At 37.9% G+C, this 12,103-nt stretch overlaps 1 protein-coding gene across 6 annotated transcripts in view; it reads right to left on the reverse strand.

The window, feature by feature from the left end:
* Positions 1 to 11,812, reverse strand: part of LOC109422992 (rho GTPase-activating protein 190) — a 139,138-nt gene extending 127,326 nt beyond the window's left edge. For 3 of the 6 annotated variants that reach the window (XM_062845368.1, XM_062845372.1, XM_062845367.1), the window contains exon 1: positions 11,610 to 11,812. The gene's annotated coding sequence lies outside the window, so the exon portion shown is untranslated. The other 3 variants (XM_062845371.1, XM_029861486.2, XM_062845369.1) reach the window with 2 other exon arrangements.
* Positions 11,813 to 12,103: the final 291 nt, after the last annotated feature.

Below are 12,103 nucleotides of genomic sequence, written 5' to 3' on the forward strand. Positions count from 1 at the left end.
CGGTCTGCCGAAAGGTCCAGCTGGAAAAACCTTTGTAAAATGTTTCCATTTTGAGTGAAGCCAGTCGATTGAACAAAATCCTTGCAAAATCTAAGGATTTCCAAGTGAACGAGCTTCATTCGCCAAATGGTGATTTCACTTCCTCCGATGAGGAGGTTTTGGAATGTTTATTCAGTACACACTTCCCCGGATGTGTGGATATTACATCTTCGGATGAAGCTGATGTCTTTTCTTGTAGTTATGACTCTCTTGCTTCGGCGCGGACGATTGAGTGGCCCCTAAATAGCTTAACTCTTTTCAAATCTCCTGAAATAGATAGGATTCATCCTATTATGCTTCAGAAAGATTTGACTATTTCAAATAAGTTTTGTAAAAAAAAAAAAATACTTGTGTGCAGTTTCGCTACAGGAAATATTCCCAAATCCTGGCGGGATATTACTGTAAAGTTTATTCCGAAAGTGGGTTGTGCGTCGTATGATGAGACAAAGAGTTTCAGACCTATCAGTTTGAACTCTTTTCTTCTGAGATGCTTAGAACGCATTGTGGATCACCACATCCGTGATGTTCATCTGGCCAACGTGCCTCTTCATGTGAACCAACATGCCTACCAATCTGATAAGTTCACTGTGACTCTTTTACACAAGGTTGTTTACGATATCGAGAAAGCATTCGCTCAAAAGCAATCTTGTTTGGGTGTTTTCTTAGATATCAAGGGTGCCTTTCGATGCCATATTGAAAGCCGCACGGAGTTATGGTATATCTCCAATGATTTCCAATTGAATTCATCAAATGCTCAAAAACCGATATCTCTTCTCGACATTGCGTCTAGCAGGGATTAGGAAATTGAGTGTTTGTGGATGTCCCCAAGTCTTATCACCATATGGCCTTTCGGTTAATCCGAGTAAAACATCTATTGTTCTTTTTACGGAAAGGCGAAACCGTAATGGCGTTCGACCTTTGCGTCTCTTTGATTCTGAAATCGATGTCACTGATTAGGTAAAGTACGTTGGAGTCATTCTTGATTCCAAGCTTTTCTGGACACCTCACATTGAGTTCAGAATCAAGAAAGCTTGTATGGCCTTCGGGCAATGCCGGCGAACCTTTGGTGCAACTTGGGGTCTAAAACCCAAGTATATCAAATGGATCTACACAACTGTTGTTTGACCAATACTGGCTTATGGATGTCTTGTGTGGTGGCAAAAGGACAAAATGAGAACGATCCAATCAAAGTTAGGCCATCTTCAAAGGATGTGCTTAATGGCGATGTCTGGAGCGTTGTCTTCAACTCCCACGGCAGAGCTCGAAGTTCTCTTTGACGTTGCTCCACTACACATTCATCTCAAACAAGAACCACTTTCTTGCACTTACCGTCAACGGGTACTCGGTCTACTAGAGGAAACTCCTGTGAACCGCACATCAACACACACCTGTTGTTGGGACAAAATTGTCCTTGCTCCAAGTGATCTCACAATTGCTTCCCATATTGGACATTTTCCACGAAATTCCCTTCCCGGGAATAAAGAGACGAACCAGCCAAGGGCTGAAAGTCTCTCTAATAAAGACAAATCAATCAATCAACCTTTCCGGGAAGAGTGGACAACTGGATATCTGGAAAGAAGTATTTCAGACGGCATAGTATGTTACACTGATGCCTCCCATCTCGAAGGTCGGGCAGGTGCTGGTGTTTATTCTCGTGAGCTAAGGCTGTATCAGTCTTACTCACTTGGTAGACACTGCATCGTTTTTCAGGCCAAAATCTTTGCTCTTATGTGCGGAATGCAATCGTCACTTTAGCAGTACGTAATGGGCAAAGTAATATACTTCTGCTCATATAGCCATGCTGCTATTGAAGCACTTGCTTCGACCAACTCTAAGTCGAAGTATGTTATCACTTGTCGAATTCAATCGAGTAGCTGAAATCAGCAAATGCTGTTCATCTTGAATGGGTCCTGGCCTTTCTTCTATCGCTGGAAATGAAATGGCTGATGAGTTAGCTCGCACTGGAGCATCACATGACTCCATTGGCCCTGTGCCAGCTATTCTGGTATCGAAGCTTTGGGCAAATCTTCATATTGACACCTGTGCAGCCACTTAGCACAAACGATATTGGAATAGTTTGGAGTCATGTCGTTAAACTAACAAATCTGTTAAAGCAGAATTGCAGCATGCTGGTCACAACAATCCACCCAATGCGACATAAGTTTGTTCCAATTCGAACAGAATGGTATAAAGAACATGCACCACGAGATTTTCGAGCGGTAACTTCGAGTCGGTGCACTGCAATGCTGCTGAATATATATTATCAACCAGTTTCGATGTTGGGTTAGTGATCATTGATTATTCACCAGTTAAAAAGAACGCAATAAGTTCAGCTTCCGTTTTGTGTTCAACAAGAAAATCGGATATCATGTCATTGTCTGTTAGCAGTTAGGATAAAGAGTAATCGCCGCGCCTGCTTTGTTGCTTGTTTTGTGCCTCTTTTGTGTGATAATTCTCTTCACTGGTTGTGACACAAATTCTGGAACGATTCTGGTTGAACTTGTGATTGGGGATTTAGGATGGAACTTGAAACATATTGAAAAGGAAATTGTGGCCAAGCTTGTAGCGCTCCGAAAAGTTGTTTCGAAGTTTCTTACAGTGGCCTCGTTAGAGGTTCAACCAGAAGTTCTGACATCTCTCCATGAACTTCAACCGGGGGTTACTTTGAAAGTTCATCTAGAAGTTCCTTCATGATAATTTCAGCGATTGGAGAAATCCCAGAGGGATCTCTTAGAGGGACCCTCAAAGCACCTCGGAAGGAATATCTGAAACGATCTCTCAAGAAGAAAGTATTCGTCCGCAAAGTGCGTCCCCAGTATGCTGCCCCCACTCGTATAACTGTCCCATATGAATAGGATCCCAGCAAAGATGGGACTGTTATGCGAGTGGGGGCAGTATGTCTTTTGGAATTTCACAAGATTCAAAGACAAGACAAATCAGTGAATCACAGTTTAATTTACTGGAAGCACTCCAGGAGACATTCCTGAAAGTGTCCAGAGAGAATTTTCTTCTAGAAGAATACTTGGAAAATGCCCTGGAGGAATCAAAGGAGTGATTTTTGTAGAAAGCATAGGATAATATCAAAAGCAGCAAACAATCCCTGGAAGAAGTATAGCAGAAATTTGGAAGTAATTCCTGAAAAATTCCATCGCTTTAGGAATTCTTCCAAAGATTGCTATACATTTTTTTTAGGTATTTCTCTTAATAAATACCTCGAGGAACTCACGTACAGATATGCACCACAAATATCTGGAGGAATCCCAGCAGGAATGTATTAATTAATCCGAAGAGAATTTCCTGCAGGAATACTAAAACAGTCTCCTGGAAGAATCTCAACATAGTGATCTGGGGATGCTTCGTAAAGGCATCTTCACGGTGTGTTTATAGAGCAACTTTAAAACATAAAAATAAGTAAGTCTGAAATTTTGCGCAATGATACTTTGGGCCATTCCCTTCAATTTGCTGGGTCGGTGGAAAACATCCATCGGGGATTTAGAACAAAAATTTTTTTTGAAGGTTTTTCATGCAAAAACTGTTAAAAGCGCATATTGTAAATCATTGCATCTCCTTGAAATAGTCACAACTTGGATGTCTTTGTAGATAGAACCATTAAATTTTCAGACGTTTCGAAGTAGACTGTGTGAAAATTTCATTAAAATATGTTGAATGGTTTTCAAATAATAGCAACACTATCAAACGCATTTCAAAACACTAAGCATAGTAGCAAAAGTTCAACAAAATATCTATATTTTTTATATAATAATACATGAAAAATATTTAATTTTAAGCACCTTGAGTCATTATGATGGCGGTACTGTGAAAACTTGTTTTTTCAAGTGATGAACAGATACATAGTCAAATACACGATTTTTTTTCACTTTTTCTAAATGATTAAGGTCTTATCTAAGTATCAAATTGCAAGCGGAAGGCTTTAGGGGAGCGTGGCGCAATAATTTGGATTGCAAAAAAACTGTTTAGGCTCAGTGTACCAGTTATGGCTATAGTACCTCAAATTCGCCATAGTTGATTTTCAACCTTTAAAGATATAAATCAACAAGAAAAATTTCGTGAACAATAGATCACGATCACAAAAGATGATTGCAATCATTCAAACTTCACAATTTGGTCAAACTATGGTAGAAATAAATCATTTTCCTTAACTTTTCGGCCTCCTTGCACCCTATTTCGCCATAGTGTACCAGTTATGGCAAATCCCATAAGGAATGCATGTAAATAGTGCGAAGTGGAACCCAAATTAACAAATGTGTCCATAACTGGTACAGGGTTCCTATCATTGGCACACGCCGTAATAAATACTAAAAGTAGTTTTGGCTCCGGTTTTATATTTTTCCTGTAAAGTATGGAAACTAATCTATCATTTGACTTATTGTTTACATTCGTCGGTCTTCTTCTTATTTTTGTAAAAATAGTTTTTCTTAGGAGGTGCGATAACTGGTACAGGCACCCTATATTTTTTCGAAAGATATAGATTTATGTTGAAAATATTCTACTAGTAAACGACGCCCTAACAATGATCAATCACTCTTTATCATGCTTGGAGGTTTCAAATTACACAGAAAATATTTTTTGTGAAACCATATGCAAATCGATAAGACTATTTGAATCATCGTTATCATTTTTTTCCTAGGCTTTATGCTGAACAGCCTAATTTTCATGCTTAATGTAGAAACATTTTCAATAAGTACTCCATGCTTTCAACTATTCTTTCAGTACTTATTATCAGTTATTTGTTAATAAATGGTGGCATAAGCAATAAGCATCATATTGCTATTAAATTCAAAGACAAACTTAAGTTAAGGTCCAACAGCTATGTCAAATATCATGGAATAATCCGGAAACTATGTTTAGTACCGTAAAGTTGCCCTTGATCGAATATTTCCCAACTGCATTCTGTTTCGATTCAGTTCTCGTTATTGTGTCCTTCAAGACAATGGTTTAATGTAGACTCATACCCACAACTTCAATGTTATTATGAGGTCTTTAACAGAGTTAACTTGTTTTTATTCTTTGAATAAGGTGCAATACTATTTAATTTTGAGCTTGTAAATATTAATTCCAAAATAATTTAGTTTCTGTATTTTTTCCTCAAAACAGAGATGTTTCCCAATCCCCGAGTGCTTTTCTTGACTTACCAAATAACATTCAAATATTTTTTTAGGGAAAGCCGACATGCTCAGCAATCATGATAATTCTGTTTATTATAGGATTCGTAATAGAGGTATACTTGTACTTGTGAACATGTATACACAAAACCACGTTCTTGAAATAAATAATTAATACTTTGGTGAAAAGCTACATAATGACAGTGTGTGTGTTTTCCTTTCATGTATTTGACTATGTATCTGTTCATCATTTGAAAAAACAAGTTTCTACAGTACCGCCATCATAATGATTCAAAGTGCTTAGAATTAAATATTTTTCATGTATTATTAAATAAAAAATATAGACATTTTGTTGTACTTTTGCTACTATGCTTAGTATTTTAGAATGCGTTTGATAGTTTTGTTATTATTTGAAAACCATTCAACATATTTTAATGAAATTTTCACATAATCATCTACGCATACTACTTCGAAACGCCTGAAAATTTAATGGTTCTATCTACAAAGACAACTAAGTTGTGACTATTTGTAGGAGATGCAATAATTTACAATATACGTTATTAACAGTTTTTGCATGAAAAACCTTCAAAAAAAATTTTTGTTCTAGACCCCATGATGGATGTTTTCCAGCGACCCAGCAAATTGATGGGGATGGCCCAAAGTATCATTGGGAAAAATTTCAGACTTACTTATTTTTTTATTATAAAGTTGTTCTACACAACACACCGTGTCTTGTCTCTGGGAAGTTACATGGATTTTATTGCAGTTATCGTTTAGGATCATCCAAACTACTACTGGTCTAGATATAATAAAATCGAAATAAGATTAATTATACCTTGTTATAGAAGCATCCTAGATGTACTTTATTCTTTTTTTTTTTTGCTAGGTTTCTAGCTGCACTCTGAATAGAGTTGAAACCTCTACACTAGACCCGAAGATAGAAAAGAGTACGTAATCTTTCAGAAGCAGTTTGCCAGCCGTACGCGGAAAATGATATCCATTAAGACACTGTTGCAACTGACTCAGAAAGTTACGGTAGAAGATTGGAAAGTTTTCAATTGGTTAGTCAGTCAGGATTTGCCTATGTAGTGTTATGGTCACACGGTTTGTGTTTGTCTCCTTGTTTGATTTTGTGGTATGGTTAAATATGTTTTTCTCCTCGTTAAGTCAGTTGTCGTATGTTGTTTTTTTTTTTCATCGAATCAATCGAACCCTGTATGTTAAAATATAGTCGATCCTGTGTCAAATTGTTTTCTTGATTTCGCTAATCGTTTTCTACTTGTGTTCATCTCTTGTGTCCTTAAATTGTCATCGGTCCAAAATTCACAGAAACATGTAACTGAACTTCTGAACATCTAAGAGATAATCAAAAATACGCCAAGTTGGTCAGTTGATTGCAATAAAATTTTAAAGTAATAAAGATTTCATGTCATCTTTCATCCTGCTACAAATACTATTAAAAATATTCAAATCCGTTCAATTGTCCTATCGGTCCTACCTAGATGAACCATGTCATTTTCTCAAGCGTAGCCTAGAAATGTCAACCTAGTCATACACAAGTAACGTTGTTCAGTTAATATAAAGCAGTCAGTTTTTGTCCAAAATGTCACGTCGAACGCATTGATGTCAACAATGCGTTTAAGTGTTCGCACGTTAGCTTTGAATCTATCAGCACAATTAAGTGCTGCAAATCTCCTTCCCACTATTGATTCTTCGGTCGATTTTTATTGCTTTAGGTATTTAAAGAAAATATGACCAACTAACATTGTAAAAATTCGAAAAAGCGACTATGACATTAATAAATTACTATGTAATAAAAATCAACCGAGAAACGTGGGAAATAGAGCCCAAACAACATTTTAAAGTCAGATGGCTGTAAAAGGTTCCAAAACCTGTCACAAATCCTATAATACTTTTATTAGGATTTGTAACGATCATCAAAACCTTCTCAAATCCAACCGACTTGGAACTATTGCTTGGTAACAGACTCTACTGAGCCCCGGCGGTTCCTCCTGTTTATCGAGCATCTCTGATGCATATGATCAACCATACTCCACCTGTTCGTGATGAACCGTTGGAGGCGCATTAAAGTGTTAAAAAGGTGATATGTTTCACTAAAGAACACTGCATTACAATAATCAAAATGAAACTCCTTCACTTTAATACCGTCAACCCCTGCGAACTTGGCCAGGGACGAACTTGGCCTAGATCCTAGATGTACTTTATTCTGGAATATTTATTGCTGAATTTTTTAAAATCCTTTGAACGTTGATTGCTCCTTCTAGGATTCCTCCAAGAGTCACGAGAAGACATTCCTAGAGGGATATCGGAATTATTGGAGGAATCCCGAAACCCCTGGAGGTATCCAAAGAAAAAAATCTTGATGTATCTCGAAACGAATTGCTGGAGGAATCATGGAGATATATTAGAAGAAGTTACTGAGGAATTCTGAAATATTCGGAAGTATTTCAGAAGGATTTCTTAGAGTAATTTCGGAAGAAATCTCTGAAGAAGATCCTGAAACCTCATTGGGAATCGCAAAAGAAACTCCTGAAAAAATCTCAGAACTAACTCCCTGAGGAATTCCAGAAACAATTCAGGCCAAACATTTCAATAGGTCCTATCTGCATTTGAGAGGCGCTCTTTGTTCACTTTCTCTTTCAATTATTGCAATGTATTTTCAATGCTTTTCAACTATTTTTGCAGTACAAATCAAAAGACGATTGTTTTGACCATCGTTCAATGCAAGGAGACAATCATAATACAAATACACGGCTGAGATATTAACGAAAGAGAGGGAAACCAAAGAGAGCCTCTCTTCTGCAGATAGGACCTTTAGACATGTTTGGCCTGAATTATTGAAGGATTTTCTAAACAAATGCATGGAGGTTGAATCTCGGAAAAAATCTCAAAAACAATCCCGGAAAGAGTTCCTAGAGGAATCCCAGAAATACCTCCTGAAAGAATTGTAGATGAAACATCTTAAGGAATTTAAAAAAAAATCCTTGAGGGAGCTTCTAAAGGAACTTCGAAATGCAGTCCTTAAATAATCTCATAACGAGCTGACTGAGAAATCCTTAAAGAAATAGCTGGAGAAACCAATAAAGGAACTCCTGCAGGAATATCAAGAAGAAAATATAGATGAAAAAGCTCCTAGGGGAACCCCATCAGAAAGAAATAAAATAGCAGACTTTTCATCGTGATTCAGTAAAATTTTGGCAACCGCGTAGTATGAGTCGCAAACTCAATAACTCCTACAATTCTAGTGGAAGTTTGTCCAAACACCAAGCGAAATTGTCTTTTCTCGAATCTCACCATTCGGGCTTACTCAGAAACAATAATTATATTGACACATTAATCAAGTGAACGCGAACCATATTTGAAATTCAATCACCTAAACCGAGAAATTCAACGATTTTTTTTTGTAAATCGGAATCGTAATTTGTAACAAGCCTTTGAAAAGTCAAAGACTTAGAATAAGCTTAGTAACCGCGGCGGGCAATGCCCTATACGGAGAAACTTTAGTACCTAAATTTGAGTTTTTTTAAACTCACTTTTGAGTTCTTTTTTGTCTTCTCTCTCATCCACTCTCTTTGTTGTTGTCAGAGAGCGAGGAGCAAAACAACTCAACTTTGACAGTTCGGTGCGGGAAGCCAAAATTGAGTAAACATCATTGAACTCAAATTTGAGTATTTTGAACTAGGAGTTTGGGGAAAAAACTTAGCCGATAGGTACTTTGCCGTACGGAATCAAATGTAAAAAACCCACTTCAACATCGCTTCCATGAACTAAAAATATGCATTCCCGCACACAACCCCGAAGTTGGGTGAAATAAATTCATATTTGGGTACTTTGTTTTCTCCGTGATACGGTATCAGTAGGTCGGCTCCAGAGGCACGTTCTTTTCTGACATTCTGACAAGATTGACATTCGAAAATTGGCATTTGACATTTGAAAATTTGGGAATTTTCAACCCCCCTCCCCCCTTCGTACGGATTTTTCGTATAACCTAATGCATTGCTTGTCACACTCTTCTGAAACCCCCCCCCCTCCCCCCTCTGAGCGTGACGTACTTAATGGATGCCCCCTTATACATACTGCGAAAAACGTTAATTGTTGCAAAAAGAAGAGCATATTTAGGGGATTCACTAAACAGCGTAAACTGATTAAACGTCGTAATCATCAAGGTAATCTTTGATTATTTCATTCGCAATTTCATGAAATATTTCAATAACCAGATAACCATGGACGCAGTTATTCTGTCAAGTGAATATTTATTAACAAGTAAGTGAACTGACATCAATGGTTTGGATAAGCAACTCGTTGTGTTTGATTCACGTTCTGGAGAGCATGTTTACCGAGAAACTTAGTTTTTTTATTAGGTATCACACAAAATAGACAGCCATAATCTATCTTTTTATTTTGGAAGAACGTTCTATTGGTAAAGAAAGCGTTCAGTGAATAACTGTGGAAGTGATTATAGAATACTAAACTGAAAAGCAGGCTGCCCAAGATGGAATGTAACATCAGAAAGATGATGTCAGATATCATGACTAATAAATGTCACCATTCACTAGCAGAAAGCAAATAGAAGAATAATGCATTCCTAACATCAAACGTATATGTTCGTCGACGTTTTTCATTTCGATAAATTTTAAAAGTGTTTAATGTAAATCCGTGTTATAGGAGTCTGCACAACACAAATTCATAGTATAGGAGTCAATGCTATACGTCTACAAATGATCCAAACTCATTTTTAGGATTGATTGAAGATCGAGGTACGCATGTAGTTATTTTTGATGGAGTAAATGAAAATCTCTAGGAAATTTCTGGTAAAATTGCGGGAAAAGCCACAGCAGCATTTTTAATCAGGAATTTCTAGAACAAGAATTCCTGGAAGAATATATGAATTCAAATATATGAAACCTAAAAAATAAATTACGGATCCAAAACACAAACAATGTGCAGCAGATTTTTCCGAAGATTATGACCGGTGGCTACATCCAAGGCTACATCCAGAAATTACTAATTGGTTAAAAAGTGTTCTTTAACAGTTTTGGGTGTTATTACCATAAGTTTTAATAGAAATATAGTGATTTTTTTTAGGCACAGAAAGGAAAATACGTGACCAAAAAAGGCACTGTTTATAAGAATCCATCTCAGTAATTCACCCGTTTAACACCGGCCACAATGATCCCTGGTCCGTTGTCTGTCTACTTTTAGAAACATGCTTGTTACATGTTACTGTAAAACATTCGAGTCTTTTAAATAAAATGGGATCTATAATACCTATTAACAATTCCTTCTGAAGTTATTTTTTCCTCTTGATTTTAACATGATACATAATTTGAGGCTACTTTAGTATCAAATACACTGCGTGATTAATGCTCTTACAGTGCTTTTTCCCCAATGCAAATTTTGTACTTCTTTTTTAACCTGTATGCTGCATTAATGCAGTATACAAGTTAAAAAAGGAGTTTTTAACATGATTAACATATATTCAAATAAACAGGTTTTACATAAAAATTACACTTACAGCAAACTATGTGTAAGGGAAGTAATTTTCTTCCAAACTTACAAAATCTGGCGTACGGGTTTTTCGGTTTCGCAAACTTCCCAGTTGCAGCAGGGAAAACAATATTGGAAAATCAATAAACATGCCCCTCCCGTCCAACCTGTAGACTCGCTCTCGTCGTCGGTCTAAGTTCAGCCTTATTCCCTTCCACCGTTCCTTGCCCAAAACGCACACACTGCCATGAAACCACACTGACTGCCACCACCGGAGAGCAGGCCGGGATCCCGCAACTAGCTGCTACTGCTACTGACTGACTGAATGGTGGAAAACTGTGCGTATGCGTATGGGTTCGTGTCCTTCCGATGGACGAGAAAAAAAATCCTCCAAGGATCTTGGCGAGATTGGATCCTTTATGCAACTGGGCCCCCCATGCGTGCGACGATGACAAACTGTTCCTTACCAGAAAAAATGATTTTCCCAAAGGTCTTCCAGCAAGCTTGCACTTTTGTATCGGGAAATATGCCGAACGATGGGGCGCCTTGCAATTGATTTCGTTGGCTCTAGGGCGCAGGCCGAGGCCCAACTACGACGACGACGCGACGATGACAACGTATGATGGAGAAGGGGGGGAAGGTGTTGCCTTTTCTTCTTCACGGGAATCAATCGCACTTGGCATTCACTTCATCAATCATGCTATTTGAGCCAATTTGAACTGCACAATTTCCTTCGGGAACTATTCTTCACTCAATTCCCAGAACTCTTATAAGAAAATGGAACCACAGACACCTTTTCGCCTTTCACTTCCCCTGGCAAAAATCTCAGCAAACCCATTCACCACCAACTTGTCACTAGACTGCTGCTGCTGGATCCTGTTTTTTACATCTTCCATGGAAAAATTACACCACCAACTAAAACACCAGAAAACTAATTACCCCTGAGAAAACGTGACCGCCTGACGCGAGAAACGACCGTCCGGAGACCGAATCGATCCGGTGCACAGCAGTAAACGCACGATTTCACGGATTTTCTGCACGGTTTTCCAGCTTGTTGTTTGCACGACTCGAGACTGCGATGCGAACAAAATTTTTCACCATGTCTGTCTCTCTGTGGTGCTTGCTGTCTGCTGCTGTCTTGTCTTCCAGTTGTGAAAACACTCACACTACGCCGTGCCGAACGCGACAAAATGACACCGACACAGTCGCACAATCTTCGTGTACGGCAGTGTTTCCCCAATTTCTCATTACATCATGAAAATGTTTGACACCTCTCAGGTTATTTTGAAAGACCCACATGTGCACGAAAAAGACGGATCATGTATTCTTCGTTATTGATCTTCTTGCCGTCCTTTTCATGCTCATGTTACATCTGTCAAAATGACCTGAGAGTTGTCAGTCATGAGGTTAGGTTTGTTGATGTAATAAAGAAT

Source organism: Aedes albopictus, chromosome 1, assembly GCF_035046485.1.
Source record: "Aedes albopictus strain Foshan chromosome 1, AalbF5, whole genome shotgun sequence".
Classification (NCBI taxonomy): Eukaryota; Metazoa; Arthropoda; class Insecta; order Diptera; family Culicidae; genus Aedes; species Aedes albopictus.